This window comes from Lactuca saligna, chromosome 4, assembly GCF_052625555.1.
Source record: "Lactuca saligna cultivar CGN05327 chromosome 4, ASM5262555v1, whole genome shotgun sequence".
NCBI lineage: Eukaryota > Viridiplantae > Streptophyta > Magnoliopsida > Asterales > Asteraceae > Lactuca > Lactuca saligna.
In genome coordinates, this window is record NC_136420.1 from 85,228,205 (window position 1) to 85,248,525 (window position 20,321).

The following is a 20,321-nucleotide window of genomic DNA, read 5'->3' on the forward strand; positions in this document are numbered from 1 at the left end:
CATGGAATATAAAGAACGAGAGTGTATTATACTAAAATACACTCTCATTCTGCTGAAATACACTCATTCTTCTAGATATGAATTTATTCTGAAAGAATATTATTGTTGACATTAATAACGAATTTAATTCGTTTCCATAAAAATGAGTTATAAGTATGGATAACATTTAATATACATATAATTAATACTAAATTACTATTAGTGCATTCTAGCACACAATAAATGTGAAAAACATTTGAACCTACATCTCTTTCTCTCTCTCTCTCTCTCTCTCTCTCTCTCTCTTTATTTTTTACATATTTTAAAAAAATTAATAGACCGCACATATTTGTATCTTCTCGGATGATCCCTACTATTTATTTTTTAATTAATTTATTTTTTTAACTCGGATGGTCCCTACTGTTTAATTTTGTTACGAGCTTGGTCTATGTCTTACCTAAAAAGACTATTGTATCTTATTTATTTTGTTTTACTGTCTTATGATTTGAAACTTGTTTATATTTGTTATTCTTGTATTACAACCTTTTCTTGATTTTGGAATGGAAGAAGGAATGAAGGTTGGTTTGGTTCACGAAAGAGAAGCATTTCACATTGACTTTAGAACTGTATATGGAGTAGTATTTATTATCTTGGGTTTTTTGGCACTGCTGTCTACACACCATAAGGATATCATGTAAACAGGTAAATATTTTTTTACTTATCTCCATTTTTATTTCATATTATCATTAGGATTAGTATTTATTAGAGGATTGGGGCTAAATAGTGTCTGTTTTATTTGACATGTACTTAGTTGCATTAATTATTCACGTTTAGTGTAAATTAGTTACCATTATGTCATGTTTTTTTTTTCTATAAAACTGTGAAATAAAGCTCACTTAAAAAAATAGTTAAGTGAATGAAATATATACTCGGGTGATATTCATTTTAACATCATCTGGAAAGGATCCAAGTATAACCTCTCATAGATTTGCATCTGATCAGATCATGTTTAAAGGCCAACATATATTTTCCTTTTTGAAAATTAGAGAAGCTGGGGTCTATGTATGAACTATGAAGCTTCATTGATTTAAATTTAGTCATGTGATGTTTCTCTGTTCATTTTTAGAATCCCACATCTTGTATCTTTAGTTTCTACGTTTTAGGGCTCATCAAGAAGAGAAGATGCACAAATATTTTACCACAACCTCAAGAATAATGTGACAATTCATCCAGCTCAATATGCTATCAGTTGGCGTCTGAAGTTAACTTTATGAAAATGACCATTTTGTCTCTGTTGTTGTTGCCTTCGTCTCTTTCATTTCCATTTTCAAGGAGCATAACTAAACCCTAAATCTTTAAAAATGGAATCTTTTTGAATGTAACATTGTGTTTATATTCATACATTTTTTAAATAAATTAATATAAACAAAATTTTCATCTAACAGTTTATAAATGACGCACTGAACATTTAATTCGGTTACGATACTAAATGCTGGTACTAATTTGAAAGCATTGATGGGATCTTCTGATATTATTTGTTAAAAACTAACATAAAGTTTAATACTAATATTTTATAAAAAAGCACAGGTATAAAATTTAATAAAAGTATAAATAACAAGTTTTAATATTCAAGGGACCATTTATGTCAATTGTTTGGAATACGAATGGAAGTTGGGGGGAACCAACCAGCATTTTACAAAACTCACGATCCGGAGACGTGTAAATGGTTTTAATCTTGGAAAGGTTTTATAAAAGACCGTTGGACTTGGGAAGCCAAAAGGTTTGGGTCGGTGTATTGGCGCATAAAATATACTCTTCCTTCTTCACTTCACTCATCCCGCTCCGCTCTCCAAACACCGTCGGAGACGACTCGTCGCAACCTCTGTAACTCAGCTCACTGGAGACACAAGCACCCCCACCCGTCGTAGAACACTCACAACTCATAAGTCACAACCATGTCAGTATTCCTAAGAAGTCATCTGTAAGTTTTCATTCTTATCATTTTTCTCTTTTCTTTTTTATTTTAGTTCTCTAGGGTTTTCTTTATTTCAGATGTTGTAATCTCCTGTAGTTGCGTTTTGTTTTTCAATAAACTCTGGCTTTCTAATTGCACAAGTTGTATTGCAACTTAAAAACATAAGGAAACTACATAGTTTTGTTCATCGTCTCGTTAGGGTTTTCTCCTCTATCTTTATATTGTTTTTTTCTCTGTAAAATCTGATTTAGCGTGTCTGGTACGCTTGTTTCAGAATTTGTTCTTATGAATAACCAATTTTATCATATCAGATCAGATCACGAATGTTTTTCTCAAATCTCTTTTTGTGAATAACAAATTATGGCTAACAACAACATTGTCATCACCGGTTGTTATTAGGGTCACATAATCTGCCACGTTTATCAACACATTGAATCCCCAATGTTAATTACTTAATATTAATATACATGCAAAATGTCTAATAGGGTGATAATGAAAAGCCTTTGCATATTACTTATAGGATTCAAATTGCAAATGTTGTATGCATCAGATGTTGACAACCAAATGTTGAGGTATAAATTTATTTGTTTACTTGTTCACAACATTCATCACATGTTACAATGCTTTTTTTAATGAGGATTCACTGGTTATTGTCGATGCAGGAAACAATGAGGATTCAGACTTGTTGTTAGAGCCATCCATCACCTATACATAGAAGTAGAAACTATACACATTTGTAAGTTTTTACACACAATTTTAAGAGTTTAGATTTTACCATTTTAAAGTTATTTTTAGTTACTTTCCCCTGCAGCTTCTCAACCGGATTTTGTACCAACATGATTCCAGTTTTTCATTAAAGAATTTGTATGCAATGTATCCTTTGATCATCTATTACATGTAAGTTTTTAAATTGCATTGTTGCCCATTTAAATTACATGGATTTAATTATAATAGCAATTCTATTGATTTAAAAAAAAGTCACTAAAGGGTGTTTTCGTCATTTAACATAATTTTCACTTCAATTCTCATGATAGATTTACAAACCAAACACAAAACAAAACATGAATGGAATTGAAATCCTTTCCATTTCTTTTCAACCATACATACGACAGATTCCAATTCCTTTGATAAATTTCATTCATTTCAAAAATATTTTGAGAACCACAAATTCCCTTCCATTACTCCGAGATTAATTGCTATCCTTAATTCCAATTCCTTTTACAAATTCCATTCATTCCTCTGCAACAAGAAAAGGTTCCAGAAACCAAATACAAAACTTGTGGTTTAGAAAAGGAAAAGAAGATACCCCCAAGAATCAAAGTGTTAAGATGTATGTTTTTACCCTTAACACTATAAAACACTTGATGTTTTCAATGTTCTTATTTAGTTTTTCTTTTAATGTTTAAAGGTACACATTTAGGTCCATTGAATCTCAAATACCTTGCTTTATCAAATTACTGCCTTCAATCCACTGATTACAAGTTGACAAAGCATGGAAATGATATACAGGTAGCTATAACTATGAGTCTATGACCCTGTTTGTGTATTTCCAAAAATACCCTTCTGTTCCTGAAACTTGTGCTTATTTATTATCCTCAGGAAATGATGTGCTTATTTTCTTAGAAAGATGCAAAATATTGCATGGAAAATGCCTTCAGCACTTATTTAGTACGCCTGGTAGTTCTTTACAGTTTATATTTATTATTTAATCAAAATTTTTATTTATCTAAAAAGCGTACTTTCAATTAGCAAATTGAGACATCAGGGAAGGGAAATTCCACATGTTGTGGTCTTTGGTGGGTTGAAATGTTAAAAACAAGTGGTGAATATAAAGAGGGGGCTGGTGTTTAAGGTAATAATCAATTCTCTTTTGTGAATAAAAATATAAATATGTTAATTTTCTGAAAAACTTCAATTTTTTTTTGGAACCTCTTCGTTCAGCTGTGATGCTTGAACAAGCATCTTATTGCTGTTACCTTAGAATTTACATCATAATTTTGTGTACTAATATGATAAGCCTCAAGAACTTCTAGCTTACAGCAGGAGGGGTAGAAAGGTCAATAAGTAATAAAGCAGCATGGGAGTGTGGTGAAGTGTATGTTTTGTTGTACTGCTGTAATCGTGGGGAATTCTGCCACCTGGGTTGTGGTCCCAGTGGTCCCTTAGGAGTGTATTTAAGCTTGTTTGCAGTGTAGGACTGTTTATCGAGAATTTGTTATTGTTCTTATGACCCTTAGAGAGACTCTCACCTCTATAATTGTGAGAGAACTATCATCAATCATATGAATTCTTGAGTTTATGTGCCTTTGTGAGTTATTCTTATTTATAGCTTATCATAATACTTTATTCACTGAAATTGTATATATTTGGAAAAAAAACACATCACTAATTTGCTTCCACAATAGGTATGCATCTGAAACCTTGCTTCCGAGATTACAAGTAGATGGAGTTATTATTGGAGGAGAGTATATTGAGTAGTTTATTATTTTTTTAAGGCAGAGTGGGTACAAAACACGTTTGATTGAAACCGGTGGAGTTTTCATTTTCCATCTTAGAAATTTGGAAAACTAAAATTTTTTATTTTCTTAGAAAACTTTGGATGAACCAAATGCGTTTTTAAAATTTATGTTTTTTTTTTGGAAAAATATTTTCCACAACCAAACACACCCTTAGGGTGTTTCACTGTTTGGGTTTTATTGAATATCATGAATCCTTTGATTGCATCAAGTTCCTGATTACATATGGCCATCTGGTAAAACCTAACTGCATATCCAAAATAATATTTGTTATACTTTCCTTGATAATTATCTTTCTGTTACAAAAATTCTCTTACTAATAATATATTATTTTATCCCTTCTAATAGTAGCAGTTGACAAATTAGTCGCTTATGATGCTTTAATGCTTTTGTGCTTCACTTATTAGAGGGTATTGATTGTTTAATTGAAACCCTAAACGAATGAAAAATCTATCTGCATGTGGGATCATAACATAGTCAACCCCAACAACAAGGCTGTTGTTGCCTTAAGTTAATCCAATTCTTTAAACCTGATTGATTGCTTAGATGCCAACTACTTTGACTTTATAATTAATGTAGATTTTTTTTACTGTCTTATCATTTGAAACTTGTTTATATTTTCCGTTCTTGTATTACAACCTTTTCTTGATTTTGGAATGGAAGTAGCAATGAAGGTTGGTTTGTTTCAGGAAAGAGAAGCATTTCACATTGACTTTAGAAGTGTAGTATTATCTTGGGTTTTTTGGCACTTTTGTCTACACACCATAAGGATATCTTGTAAACAGGTCTTTTTTTTACTTATCTCCATTTTTAATTCATATTATCATTAGGATTAGTATTTATTAGAGGATTGGGGCTAAATAGTGTCTGTTTTATTTTACATGTACTTAGTTGCATTAATTATTCACATTTAGTGTAAATTAGTTACCATTATGTCATGTTTTTTTTTTTCTATAAAACTGTGAAATAAAGCTCACTTAGAAAAAATAGTTAAGTGAATGAAATATATATTCAGGTGATATTCATGCTAACACCATCTTGAAGGGATCCAAGTATAACCACTCATAGCTTTGCATCTGATCAGATCATGTTTAAAGGCCAACATATATTTTTCCTTTTTGACAATTAGAGAAGCTGGGGTCTTTGTATGAACTATGAAGCTTCATTGATTTAAATTTAGTCATAGCAATGTATTTATAGTTTTTCATCCAAAAACAACAATCTTTAACTTGAAGAAATGCTAACAGGTTATTTTTGATTTTTTATGGTGGACAAGGGTATTTCATGAACATTTTCGAATTGGCACAGTGAGATTACATAGCCTCTGATGAATTTGAGAAAACACATATGCCAAGTGCAATTTAGTTGGTCAACGTTAAGTAGTTTATTATTTTTTAAGTCGGATTGCGTACAAAACAATTACTTAATAATGTATCTACATTTTTTTAAAGATACAAATGGATGACTTATGCCAAGGCATGTATGTCACTTGTATACTAATTTCTCCTTGCATGTTGGTTTTGTACCTTTCCAAACAAAATTAAGTTCATGACAAAACAAATATTTCCTTTTGGATTACTTACTATATTTTCATTCGTGTAGGTCAACAACTTGAAGTTGTTGGATGACATGGCAGAACTGATTTCAACCTACTGAGTTACGCAATTATATAACAGAGCATATGATGGGTGGGGTATAAATGAGATATTTTATGTATTTTTCAATCATTGATACTCAGTTACGTGTGTGTGTGGTTGGTTATTGCAGTGTTATGAATGCAGTGAAGAGGCAAAAAACATTATTTAAATTAAAGGTAACATTTTTCAAAACCTTCTTCAGCACAAGAGAGGGAAGGCGCCTTTTAGATTTTGTTCCATACTTCAAAAGATATAAGTAATAACTTACTTTCATTTATTTGAGTTTTATGCATCCTACATAGTTCATCTCTTTCTATCAACTTTTTTTTACCAAGACATTGTACTTTAAAAGTTCAAAAAATTTACTAAATTATATAGCATCCTACTTTTACTATTTTCTTATTAGGACATTATACTTTTTATAGATGTTTATAGCATTGTACTTTCATCTTTTTCTTATTAGGGTATCCTGCTTTAAAAATTGAATCCAATTTTAACATTTTCTTATTGTGACATTTTACTTTGAATAACCTACCCTTTTATAGCATCGTACTTCCATTTTTTTTCTTTTTCTTATTAGGACATTTTATCTCAAAAAATTTACTTGTGTGAATGAGAAGGAGGGATGTCCTCATGGGTCATGTAGGCCCCCTAGCCCTACTTGTGGTTGGTTTTCATTATAGCATCGAACTTCCATTTCTTTCTGTTATTACATCATTGTATTTTCAACCTTTTCTTTTTCTTATAAGGGCATTACATTATGAAAACTCTATTCTATGCAGTTATAGCGTTGTACTTGTAATCTTTCTTGTTAGGATATCATAGTTTTAAAAATATATCCAATCATAGCAATGAAAATTTCTTGGTATCTTGATAACATTCCTAAATTAATGTACATTATTGTTTTTACATGTTTTTTTTTATCAACTATAGATTTCATATTCATATATACACTCTTAATGTAAACCCTCTGGCCTCTACATTTCATTACCATAGTCACATATTTTTTTGTTGTGGTAGTTAGTGGTAGAACAAGGGTACAAAATTATCTTTCAGGCAAGAATGCATCTTCTATGCTATGCTGTAGTACATGAAAGTACATTTTTTGCGTTTAAGATGTATATATAGCACACATGTTTCAGAAGTAAAGCTTGTGAATGTCCTTGAGATGAGCTATACATCCGATGATCCAATGATCAACATTCACCATCCCCTCATGCCACGAGGGTGTGTGTTCCAAGGCGGCTGCTACAAAGATGAAGTGCAAATATTTGTATGATGATGATATGATACTTACTCTCTTCTCTTCTGCTTTTGGTATGCATTGTTTAGGTCCAATCCAAAAGGGAGTCTTTTTGCAGTTTTGGTCCTTATTTCATGATTTCTCAACCGCTTTTGGTACCCGGGTCATCACCTAGATGTTAAATTTATGAAAATGACGATTTTGTCCCTGTCATCTTCGTCTCTTTCTATTCCATTTTCAAGGTGCATAATGAAATTTCAACAAAATTTCTCTCTTTCCTTAAAAACTATTGTCATATATGTTGAAGGAGCATAACTGAACACTAAATCCTTAAATATAAAATCTTTTTGAAAATATGGTTAGAAAGTGTTGTCATATATGTTGAAAGAGCATAACTAAACCCTAAATCTTTAAAAAATAGTTTTTTTTTTTTGAAAATATGGTACTCATTTCATTGTTTGATAATAATGTGTTTGGTCTCTTGTTCTCAACCTTAGCAGCCCATATGTTAAATTTATTATAAAGACCATTTTGCCAATGTCTTCATCTCTTCCATTTCCGTGTTTAAGGAGCATAACTATGTCCTAATAATCCCAGAAAAGATTCTCCAAAAAAGAATATTTTTTGAAATTTTGGTACTCATTTCATGGGTCGTCAACTTTAGCAACACAGGTATTAAATATTTCAACATGAATCATTTTTCCTTTGTGTTCTTCATCTATCTCATTTCCATAATTAACACCCCCAAAAAAATCATCTCTTTCCATAAAAAAAAAAGTTGCATCTGATATCTGATATGCTTAAAAATTATTCTTGTTTTTGTTTCAGATCCTCAGAAGGAGACACGAATGCATTTCATGTGAACAACTTTCAAGATCCTCTTCAAAGAACTTTGTCTTCATTGGAGCTTCCAACAAACATCTCTCTCTTTCAAATGGAACACCTTCATCTTCATTCAGAGGCTCTCCCTTTGATAACAATCAGAAGATACTTGATACAGTTACTACTCCAGAAGACAATCATTCGGGCAGCAGGCAGAGGCCTTGTAGATGGTCAAAGTCAAAGTCAAGGAGGAGAAATTATTGGGCTTCCAAAGACCACCAAATAGTTCCCAAAGAGTCCCTGAGTACCCTCTGACCCTCTTGAGGTAATTTATATCAGAAAATAAATTAACAAAAACTACTTTTTTACCAAAAATAATTAGGCTTTGTCTCGTATAATTGTCATGAAAAAGTTACTATTTTTCATCTTTTTTTGGCAACTTGCTAAATTATGAAAGCCACAGCAGCATCCATTTGGGGTTGAAGAGGTAACACACATTTGTTTTTATTTTTTTTTATTTTTTTACACGGTAAATATCAAGAAATAGCAACATACTTCATTCTTTTTACCAATGTACACAATATATACTTTATATTTTACTTATGGTAGTTATGTGTAACCCATAATAACAACATACTTGCATCGTACTTACAAAATTCCTTTCTTGTTTCTCTTTCATTGATTTGGATATTACTAACAAAATAACTCGGGTCAAAATCTTGGATAAGTCATTTGGTTTGAATGTGTTAGGCTTTTTAACATATCCTAGTTTGTTGGTTTCTTTATGAGGAGGTTATATCATGTATTGACTATCTATTAACTTTTTTTTTAAATCTTCTTGTAATATTGGTTGATTAGCAACAACACTGTCATCACGGGTTATTATTAGGGTCATATAATCTGCCACATTTTATTTTATATTAATTTGTGAAGATTGTAAAAGCTTCCATACCTCTCTTAATTTATGTATTTCAATTACTAATTTGTGGTTATTTCACAGCAGTCAAGAGCAACTAGAAATCTGGAGAAAAAGCTAAATGACTATATACGATGCCAAAGTAAATAACTAAACCGTATTTTGCTGATTATTAATATATGACATGCCACATAATTTTTTATATTTTGGCAATTTTCGTCCCTTATTAGCCACTTTTTAAAATTTGCACCTGCTGATCTATAACCCTTCTCACATAATCCTTTTTGGAGAAAATAAATATTCTCCTACCTTTTTTTCCTACATATCTTCCTACCCATATGAAATGACAATATTTTGATAAAATTAATTATATTTTTGAGCACTTGTCATTATTTCAAATGGGTAGGAAGATAATTGTCTTTTTATGCTGCCATCTATCACAATTCACAGTAAAAAAAAAGTCCCAAAATTATTTTTTTATTCCTATTTTGGTTGTGTATTTCGATTTTGATTGCTCTTTGTATAAATTGGAACAGACGACTTCTAAAAGACCAATACATCAATTGTAGTCTTTCCTTGTGATTCCTTTTTATTATTTAGTTTTGATGCCCTTTGCCTATTTCCATTTGGTTTTCTGATTACTTATCCCTCCCTACCAGGGGAATCTTTAATCGAATGGACTTTTACATTCTTTCATTCGTCATATCCACTCAAAGTTTTCAAGAATTTGGTGAAGCAGCTAAGAGTTTTACACTCAAAATTTTTACCACCTTTTATACAATTTTGAATATCGATTAAACTTTTTAGATGTGATTGTAGACATGGAGGTCTTTGCTGCATTCCAATGAGTCGGAAAGCTTTGACACGACAAGTCACAGCCACTTCATCAGTAAAATACTATTTTTAATGCATTTTATTGGATATCTTTTTCTACAGTTTATATGACTTTCAACCATGAGTCCAAGTTTGTGCAATTTATGGGAATAATTATCAGTTGCATGTATCTCTTCTCCCTTTACCTGTGTTATATTCTCATCTACTTAGAAAAGGATTATTAATAAATACCCTTGTATGTTGATCTTTTTTTTTTAATGATTACAGAATGTCCATTCACCAGCTCGGCCTCATATGATGTTTTGGATTCACAGGCGTATTAGCTCAAGGTAAGCATAGACAAATAAAGCAGACCATGTGGTTTCTGACTGCAAAAATTTGGGTTTTTGAATCAATAGCTCCATTTTTTAAACAGTTATGAACTTCTTCGTATAATAAATCAAATATAAACTGAGTTTATGCCATTCCCAAATTCTAAATATGTTATGATGCTTGGTTAGGTTACATTGATATGAAAATCGTATTTTAGTCTTTGCTTCTGACTCCTTTTTATTATTTGATTTTTATGCCCTTTGCCAATTTCCATTTGGTTTTGTGATTACTTAGCCCAATTTGATATGAGAATCCTATTTTAGTCTTTGCTTCCAATTTGTCATCTATAGCATGTCCTAACAATTTCCTTTGTTATGATTCCTTATCCCATCTAAACCTGATTGCATTTCAGTAATATTGTTTTTCAAGAAAATAACCTATGGTGTTTTACAATAATTTTTTCGTTTTTCATGTTTTTTTTTACCCTTTTTGCTTAAATTATTCACCTTCTTCAATCTTTATAGTGTTTAACAGTAACGCTGGGAGCATATGGGAAGCAAAATGGAGTTGGTTTTTCTGCAATCAAAAAGGTTTTTATATTCGACTCCAAACAATGATTGTAAAATCTTAATAATTTTGTTCGTGTATGTTACTTCATAATTTTCCTAATTCATAAAAACCACATTTACCCACAAGTCAATACATGTTCTTTTTTGCTTGCCAAATTTCTCTTTCAAAACTAACCTATTCAGACATTCTACTTTGGTTATCTAAACTTGTTTGATTTAGGCTACAAATCATACCATTGTAGTTCATTTTTTTACAACTATTTTTCTTATTAAGTTATTGTACTTTCAACTGTTTTTTCTATTAAGACATTACACATTTAACTATTTTCATTCTAAGACATTGCATTTTAAAAAACCAACCTAGTAAGACTTGTATTTTTCAAATCTAAACTTGTTTGTACTGTTAACATTTATAGTATTTTATATTCAAAATTTTAAACATGTACAGTTAACTTTTTTTCTTATTAAGACAATGCACTTTGAAAACATTCCACCTTTCAACTTTTTTCTTAGCAAGAATTTACACTTTGAAACTCTAACATACTTGGACATTATACTTTGAAAATTGAAACAGTTATAACATAATACTTAATAATACCAACCTGTTAAAATATTTTCTCATATGTTTGATTTTGGTCCGTACTTGTAAAATTGTACTTTCAATTTTCTTTTCTGTTATTTTTTTTTTTTTTCATATTAAGTCAACGTACTTGGAAAATCTAAGCATTTATAGCATTATTATTTCAATTGTGGCATTATAGTCTCAATATAAAGACATTGCATTTTAAAAGTTTAACTTTGCTTTATCAAATTATTGCCTTCAATCCATTGATTACAAGCAGACAAAGCATGGAAACAATATACAGTTGTAGCTATGATGAGTCTACGACCATGTTTGTGTATTTCCAGAAATACCCCTCTGTTTCTAAAACTTTTGGTTATTTATAATCTTTAGGAAAGGATGTGCTTATTCTCTTAAAAAGATTCTGAATATTGCATGGGAAATGCTATCAGCACTTATTTAGTATGCCTGGTAATTATTTACATTTTATATATGTTATTTAGTCAAGTTTTTTTATTTATCTGAAAAGTTTACTTTCTTTTGGCAATTTGAAACATCAGGGAACGGAAATGCCACATGGTGTGGTATTTGGTGGGTTAAAGTGTTAGAAACAATTGGTCAATATAAAGAGGGTGCTGGTGTTTACTTTTGTATCTCATACGAGGTAATATAATCAATTCTATTTTGTGAATAAAAATATAAATTTGGCATGTCAAATCTAGGATTCAATGCGAGTATGTAGTCTGCTTTCTAAAAACTCTGGATGAAATTAGTTTAATAGGAGAAGATTTTCAAATAAGACATGAGTACTTGATACATATGTTTCACACATGGGGTTAATTTTGGGGATTATGTTTTCAAGGATACTCAGGAAGTTTATAATTTTAAACCAATGGTACAAATTAAAAACTTTTTGGACTTCATTACACTTTTTTCTAACGGACCAAATTTGCAGTTTAGTACTCATTTTACAAAACTCACGATCCAGAGACGTGTAAATGGTTTTAATCTTGGAAAGGTTTTATAAAAGATCGTTGAAATTGGGAAGCCAAAAGGTTTGGGTCGGTGTATTGGCGCATAAAATATACTCTTCCTTCTTCACTTCACTCATCCCGCTCCGCTCTCCAAACACCGTCGGAGACGACTCGTCGCAACCTCTGTAACTCAGCTCACTGGAGACACAAGCACCCCCACCCGTCGTAGGACACTCACAACTCATAAGTCACAACCATGTCAGTATTCCTAAGAAGTCATCTGTAAGTTTTCGTTCTCATCATTTTTCTCTTTTCCCTTTTATTTTAGTTCTCTAGGGTTTTCTTTATTTCAGATGTTGTAATCTCCTGTAGTTGCGTTTTGTTTTTCAATAAACTCTGGCTTTCTAATTGCACAAGTTGTATTGCAACTTAAAAACATAAGGAAACTACATAGTTTTGTTCATCGTCTCGTTAGGGTTTTCTCCTCTATCTTTATATTGTTTTTTTCTCTGTAAAATCTGATTTAGCGTGTCTGGTACGTTTGTTTCAGAATGTGTTTTTATGAATAACTAATCTTATCACATCAGATCACGAATGTCTTATTCATCTCTTTTTGTGAATACCCAATTCTGGCTAACAACAACATTGTCGTCACGAGTTATTTATTATAAGGGTCACATAATCTGCCACATTTATCAACACATAGATTGATTCCTCATGTTACATAATTTTCTGAAGATTAAGAAACCAAACTGTACTTTGTTAATTACTTAATATTAATATTAATATACATGCAAAATGTCTAATAGGGTAATAATGAATTTGTATGCAATGTATCATCCTTTGCAGACCATGAAGCCTTTGATCATCTATTACATGTAAGTTTTTAAAGTGCATTGTTGCTCATTCTCCCATTTAAATTACATGGCTTTAATTACAATGAATGTGCACAGACCATTTGGTTGTTTTTTTTTTCAAAAGAAACAGATCCTATCAACAAGTTTGTGGATCTTTTTAACATGAATCAGTTACCCCTGCTTCTGATCATGATCCAAATCCATGGGAATTGAATGTTAGTGCATTTCATGTGATACAATTTGTTTCCATCTTTTTCATAAAGTGAAACTTGAATGACATGGATTTTTTTTGACAGATGTCTAATGCTTCTTCTGGTTAGCATCTTGGCTTTTTGCTCAGCAAAGTGGATGTGGGTGAGATTCTTTCTGAAAAAAAAAAGCAATTTTATTTAAGGCTGTATAATAGAGTAACTATCCGTAAATATAAACTTTTTAACTTTTCTCATTCAGCATGTTGGTTTTCTTTCCTACCTTTTCTATTGTTCATGGGTTCCATAGAAATTTGAAGGAATTGGAATGGAAGATTCCTTAAGTTACACGTTTGGTTGACAAAATGGATGAAGTTGGATTCCATTAAACTCCCCCAAAATTTGTATTCAATGGATTTATCATTCCTAGGGAAGAATTGGAATTCCTTTGTTTATTTCTTCATTAAAATATGACAAAATTTGTCCTTACACCCCAAATATTGTTTTTCGAATCTTGCACCTGCTTCTTTATTCTCACCTATAATTTATCTTAATATACAACTCTATTAATCTATATATTTATAATCGATTGTTATATTATTAATTAGTTATTTGTCTTCCTTTTTAATGGCATATTACTTTTTCTTTTAATGTTTATGAAATTAGAGTATGTGGTGTTTGATGTTTATATAACTAGTGTTTACTGGCTGTCTTATGAGTAAAATCTTTTCCAGTAAATATCTATCATTTTATAAAAAAAAAAAGTCACTAAAGGGTGTTATGGTCATTTAACATAATTTTCACTTCAATTCTTTTGAAAAATTTGCAAACGAATTTTTTTGCAGGAACCTCTTCGTTCAGCTGTGATGCTTGAACAAGCATCTTATTGATGTTACCTTTTAGCCAAACCAATTATATTAAGAGAATATAGATTTCATCTCATGATGTATACAACAAATGGGATCAGGCATTACAATTTTTGTTAATATTTTAATAGATAATTTTCTTTAATATTTATTCATAAGAGCAATGTATTTGTAGCTTTTCATCCGAAAACAACAATCTTTAACTTGAAGAAACACTAATAGTTTTTTTTCTCTTATTATTATCTTTTTAGTGGACAACAAAGGTATTTCAACTTTCAAGTGAACACATCATATGGCAAGTGCAATTGTGTATGCTCATGTTATATGTATGTGTGGGAGAATATGGATTTCATCTCATGTTATATGTATTTAACAAAATAAAAGACAACTTACTTTTTTGTTAATGGTTTCCTTCCCTTATCTCCTGATGTCATGGATTTTCTTAAAGTGTAAGTAATTTTTAGGGCTAAAACTCAATATATAACAACTTGCTTTCATTCATTTGTGTTTTATTTCAGCATTCTAGTTTCCTTTCTTTCTATTACTATATTCTAGTTTCAACTTATTCATATTAAGACAAAGATGAAGTGCAAATATATTTGTATGATGATGATATATTCCTTACTCTCTTCTGCTTTGGGCATGCATTTGAGACACACATTGCAATTTTATATCCCACCCAAAAAGGTGGAAGGTGGGATAGGGAGGGATCCGTCTGAACAAACGACGAAAATGACCTTCACATATCCTCATCATGTAAAAGTTTCTCGTCTGAATTTTGAGTTGGTTTACTTATGATTATTAACATTTATAAGATTTTGGCAGGAGAAAGAAAGAAATTGCACTTTCATTGATTTTCATTTTACAAGCAAAATAACTCTGGTCAAAATCTTGGATTCATATACATGCAAAATGCCTAATATGGTAATAATAATTGTCTCATAAGTTTGTATGTTCTAGTTGAATGTAATTTTGATGCTAAGCTATAAAACCTTTTATTAAAACATTATACTTTCATAATCTAACCTATGAAAAACTAAAAATGTTTGGTTTTGGATACCAATTATAGCATTATAACTTTAAAGTTTTTATTATTAGCTTGCTTTATCAAATTACCACCTTCTATCTATCCACTGATTACATGCTGATAAAGCATGGAAGCGATATGCAGGTAGCTATGAGTCTATGACCCATGTTTGTGTATTTCCAGAAGTACCCCTCCCCTTATTTCCTAAAACTTGTGATTATTTATTTATTACTTCAAGAAATGGTGTGGTCTTTGGTAGATTGAAACATTAAGAACAGGTGGTTGATAGATATAAAGAGGTAATAATCAATTCTCTTTTGTGAATAAAAATATTATATACGGGAATTATGTAAAAAAAACTTCCTTTTTTTGCAGGATCCTCTTCATTCGGCTATGATGCTTGAACAAGCATTTTATTATTGTTACTTTTTAGCCAAACCAATTACATTAAGTATGGATTTCATTTTTAAAATCAAACATATTAAGACATTGTTTTAATTTCTTTTTTCTAGTAAGACAAGGTAATTCTAATTTTTTTTTTTTTTGAAAATCTAACTACTTATAATATTATACTTTCAAAATCCAACCTATTAAGAAGTTGTATATTTCTCCTGTTAATCTGGAGGCTAAACTTGATTAGCATTTTACCTTCACTTTTTTTCTATGAAGATTGTACTTTCAGTTTTAACATTTCGAAATCCAACATATTAACACACACTTAACACAATGTATCTTTTATTTTTCTTTCTATTATGACTTTTTATTTTGAATGTTAACCTTTTAATGATATTATACTTCTAAAATCTAAATTTGTTTTGCCCTGTTTCAAAGGTTTATTTTAGATTCTTGCACATGTTTTGTAAATTTTTGGTTTTGATTTTTTGTCATGTTGAAAATATTTTGGTTTTGATTTTTTTTAATGATATTATACATACATGTTCATATCAGTTTATCTTTCTAATGTTGTGATTTGTTAATTGTGCTGACACCTGAGATTGAGATTCTTCATTTGTCAAACCATATTAAGGAGAAGCTTAAACAAGTTGGTTGATCAAATGGTAATGTCTTTTGGTAGCAATATTTAACAATTTTAAACAGTCCAAAATGCAACTTTATAATACTAACTAGACACTGGTACAATCCTTTTGCCATAAAATATTACATATATTAAAATGGAACAAAATCCATTTTATTCCAATGGAAAGAAAATAAGAATTCTATCATTTTGTTTATTTGTTATTAACATCTATGAGGTTTTCATGTTTTGCATTTGTGTATTCTACAAGACAAAATATATTTATGATTTTTTAAATTGTGATCTACTAATTTCAGGTCTAGCATTCCCTACTCTTTACATCTATACTGGAGTCTGAGTTTCTTTCTGTGTTGTTATTTTCAAGTTGGTGGTTTAGGTCCAAAAGGGAATTTTTTTTTTTGCACTTTTGGTCCTTAGTTCATAGTTTTTCAACCGCTTTTATGAAAATGACCATTTTGTCCCTATCTTTTTCATTTCCATTTTCAAGGAGCATGATGAAATAAATTTCAACAAAATTTCTCTCTATTCCTTAGAAACCTATATGTTGAAGCTAAATCTTTAAAAGTAGAATCTTTTTGAAAATATGGTGTTCTTCATCTCATCCCATTTCCATGTTCAAGGAGCATAAGTTACCCCCAACAAAATTTATCACTGTTCTTAAAATTTATCTATCAGTGTCATACATTTAAGGAGCATAATAATCTCTGAAAAGATTCTCTAAAAAAAGAATATTTTTCGAAATTTTGGTACTCATTTCATGGAACGTTTTCAGCTCTAACAACACATATATTAAATATTTCAACATGAACCATTTTGCCCTTGTCTTGTTCACATCTTTCCTTAAAAATTATTGTTGTTTTAATTTGTTGAAGACACAAATGTATTTCCTGTGAATAACTTTGAAGATCCTTTTCAAAAGAAGTTTGTCTACATTGGAGCTTCCAAGATCCCTCTCTTGCAAATGGAACACCTTCATCTTCATTCAGAGGATACTTGATACAGTTACTACTTCATAAGATAAATCATTTGGGCAGCGGGCAGCAAAAAAACTCACGACCCTGCCCGGGATCAAGTTTTAGAAAAAATCTTTCGGTCTGGTCTGCCCGGGAAACAACCTCCCAAAACTCTTCTGTGACCAATCTTGCCTTGTAGATGGTCAAAGTCAAAGTCAAGGTCAAAATGAAATGCCCGCCCCCATAGTGCATTAATTCAAATCAGAAAATAAGTTAAGAAAGCTACTTTTAGGCTTTGTCTCATATGATTTTTCATCTATTTTTGGCAACTTGCTAAATTATCACTAGTAGCCACAACAGCATCCTTTTGGATATGTAATCCCACCGACTCCATCGCCATTCCCTATAGATCTACTGCTTCATACAACTTCTTTTTCTTGTATATGTTCCACCTTACAGTCGATTTTGCTCTCCATAGGTGAGTATTTTACCGGCGATTTCGGTAGTCTTCCTCGGTTATTTCTCTATCTTTTGACCAAGAAATCAAGTTTAGCTGATTTTTCCCAATTTCTTTTAGGATTGCTTCAATCGATTTAGAAGAGGTCACAACAGGTGGAGATCAAATACGGTCTAAACCTAAATCGGGAAAGATGGCGGCGCTTGACAGTTTTTGAGGTTGTATTCGGGTTTCAATGCGACCGAGGTTTTCACTTTCTGGCCAACACGCCTCAATGGCTCCGGCGACGACAGCACACAGTTTCTCCATCAGGTAAATTTTAATTTTTGCTAGATTCTCTTCCAAACATCTTCTTCTTTGTGATTTTAATTCCTCAATTTGATCGTTTTATCCTTCTGATTTACTCTTTCTTTGATTTTGATTTCTTGTTTCTTCTATTATTACTATTGGATATTTTTAAGGATTCATTTTGGTCGAAGTTTCGTATTTTGTTAATAATCAAATTAGTATCAGTCGATATCTTTATGTGCAGGTTCCTAATCATCAATTTATGAAATTGAAGAAGGCAACTAGGTTAGAAGATTATCTACTGCGAAACTATGTCTCCAAATTAGAGATTGGAGTCACTGATGAAGACAACTATTACCAATTTGTTTTTATATATTTTAATCAACTTGACAATTAATTTGGGTATCATGAACTATTTTCAGTTGGTAAGTGAAGCACATATTTCATTATGTTTTAGGGTAAATGTAACTGTAGCCTAACAAAGTTTTAGTTTAAAAGGTCCCTCATCTTTTTTTTTTTGCTTTCTAAGGGCATCAACTTGTATTTTACCGGCCAATTTGGGTAAACAACCCATTATAACCGGTTAGATCTGCCAAATAGGTTAGAAAATGATGACATGTAGCCTCGTCAGCAATACTTGGAGCCTAGTAGACTTCTGCCTCGTCACCAACTTTGGGGATTAATATAAGCACTCCTTGCCCGATTGAGCTCCTCACAACCACCCCTCAATTGTTGTTCAATTTCCGATGAACCTTCCGTCCCTTCCTATGTTGCAGTCGATCGGACCAGAAGAAGAAGGAATTCACCAGAGCAGCCCTGGAGTGCCGGCGCCCCTCCTCATGACCTCCCAGCCATCGCCGAAGATTGACGCCCTCCCTTTCTCGCCATCACCAGCCAACGTCAGAGTTCCCTAGTGATTTCGACTGTACATTCGTTACCTAATCGTTGAAGATGGAAACGAACTGCAATCGCCTACTACTTCCGTCTTCCTTCCTCGACCGGTGCTCGCTGATCAGCCACAAACAATCACCCTATCGTTTCCTGTTTCCGTCCGCATCAATTTCCCTTCCCGATCTAATTAAGACGAAGGCCCCCCATTTTGTATATATTAGTGATCTAATGAAGACGATTATTCAATCTGATACTTAATCAAATTGGTGGTGAACAAAGGAAAATGAGGGTGTTGATTGGTTTATCGGTAACAATTATTCAATTGAGACACGCACACACATACACACACACACCGTCGTCGATCAAATTTGATGTTCATGATTAGGTTACTCTGTCAACAACAAAGAAGATGAAGAACAGAGTGAAGAATGTTGATTGAAATCGGAAGAGACACCGCTGCTATCTTTTTGTAATTTAAACCTCCGATTTGTTGTGATGTAATTCATACAAAATGAGAAGCAGATGGAGTCTTCGTCGATTTCATGGCCACCGCTATTGAATTTAGGGTTATTTTGTAAGTCATGTACCGTGTCAATTGAGGGAAGACTTTACCTGCTGACTAGGAAAGGGTTCACTGGATGACCCCTTCATTTTTTTCAAAAGAACCTTTTAAATCTTAAAAACATGAATTCGTACCTTTAGAAAGCAAAAAAATAAGATGGGGGACCTTTTAAACCAAAACACGTAAGTTTGTTGGGTTACAGTGACATTTATCCTAATTTTTAAAACTTGGAGAGAATCAATTTGTTTGTACCATTGTTGATGTCTCTTACATTCTTTTGTGCATCTTAAACTCTGTATTTTCATTTTCAGTAGAATTAGGTTATTAATCATATAATCAAATTTGGATATAAGGTAGTGAATTTAATATTCATTACAAATTATTATTTCAGTTAGTGTGGATTCTCCTTCCTTATATGATCACTGAGGGTGCGTGCGGTTGACAAGAAAAGAATGAAATTCCAAAGAAAAAGGATTCCAATTCTATCGAATTCATGCGTTTGGGGTTAGGGATGTCAACGGGGCAAACGGGACGGGGAGTGCATCCTCTGCCCCCGCCCCCAAAATGTTCAGCCTTCCTACCCCTGCCCCTGCCCCCGACCCTGAATCCCCTTTATTACCCCCACCCTCGCCCCCGTTCCCTCGCCCCCGATAGATTTTGGGTTGCCTTTTTTTTGCTAAAAGAAGTTGTTATTTAGGCTAAAAGAATCTATTTTTTAAGTAACAAATAATTATTTATAACAATTTTATATGATAAAAATAAAAAGGTTATGATGTCTTAAAAACATTATACTAACAACTTAAAAACATATTTTTGATGAGTTTTGAAAGCTCGAAATCATGCTATTGTTTATTAAC

General features: G+C 31.7%; 1 long non-coding RNA gene across 28 annotated transcripts; it reads left to right on the forward strand.

The window, feature by feature from the left end:
• Positions 1-551: 551 nt before the first annotated feature.
• Positions 552-18,527, forward strand: LOC145042281 (uncharacterized). 28 transcript variants are annotated; one of them, XR_013680616.1, is made up of 27 exons: positions 552-681; positions 1,613-1,960; positions 2,475-2,526; positions 2,617-2,690; positions 2,750-2,851; positions 3,209-3,284; positions 3,363-3,463; positions 3,554-3,631; positions 3,704-3,806; positions 5,160-5,255; positions 6,073-6,158; positions 6,238-8,022; positions 8,179-8,497; positions 9,173-9,230; positions 10,025-10,088; positions 10,190-10,251; positions 10,759-10,824; positions 11,759-11,836; positions 11,926-12,029; positions 12,384-12,621; positions 13,189-13,217; positions 13,321-13,411; positions 13,493-13,550; positions 14,502-15,576; positions 15,653-17,744; positions 17,844-18,035; positions 18,256-18,527. It is a non-coding gene; the product is annotated as an uncharacterized LOC145042281 (long non-coding RNA). The 28 variants fall into 28 exon arrangements; XR_013680619.1 differs by having other exon boundaries at positions 6,238-6,283; positions 7,440-8,022; positions 14,502-17,744; XR_013680618.1 differs by having other exon boundaries at positions 2,440-2,526; positions 14,502-17,744.
• The last annotated feature ends 1,794 nt before the right edge of the window (positions 18,528-20,321 follow it).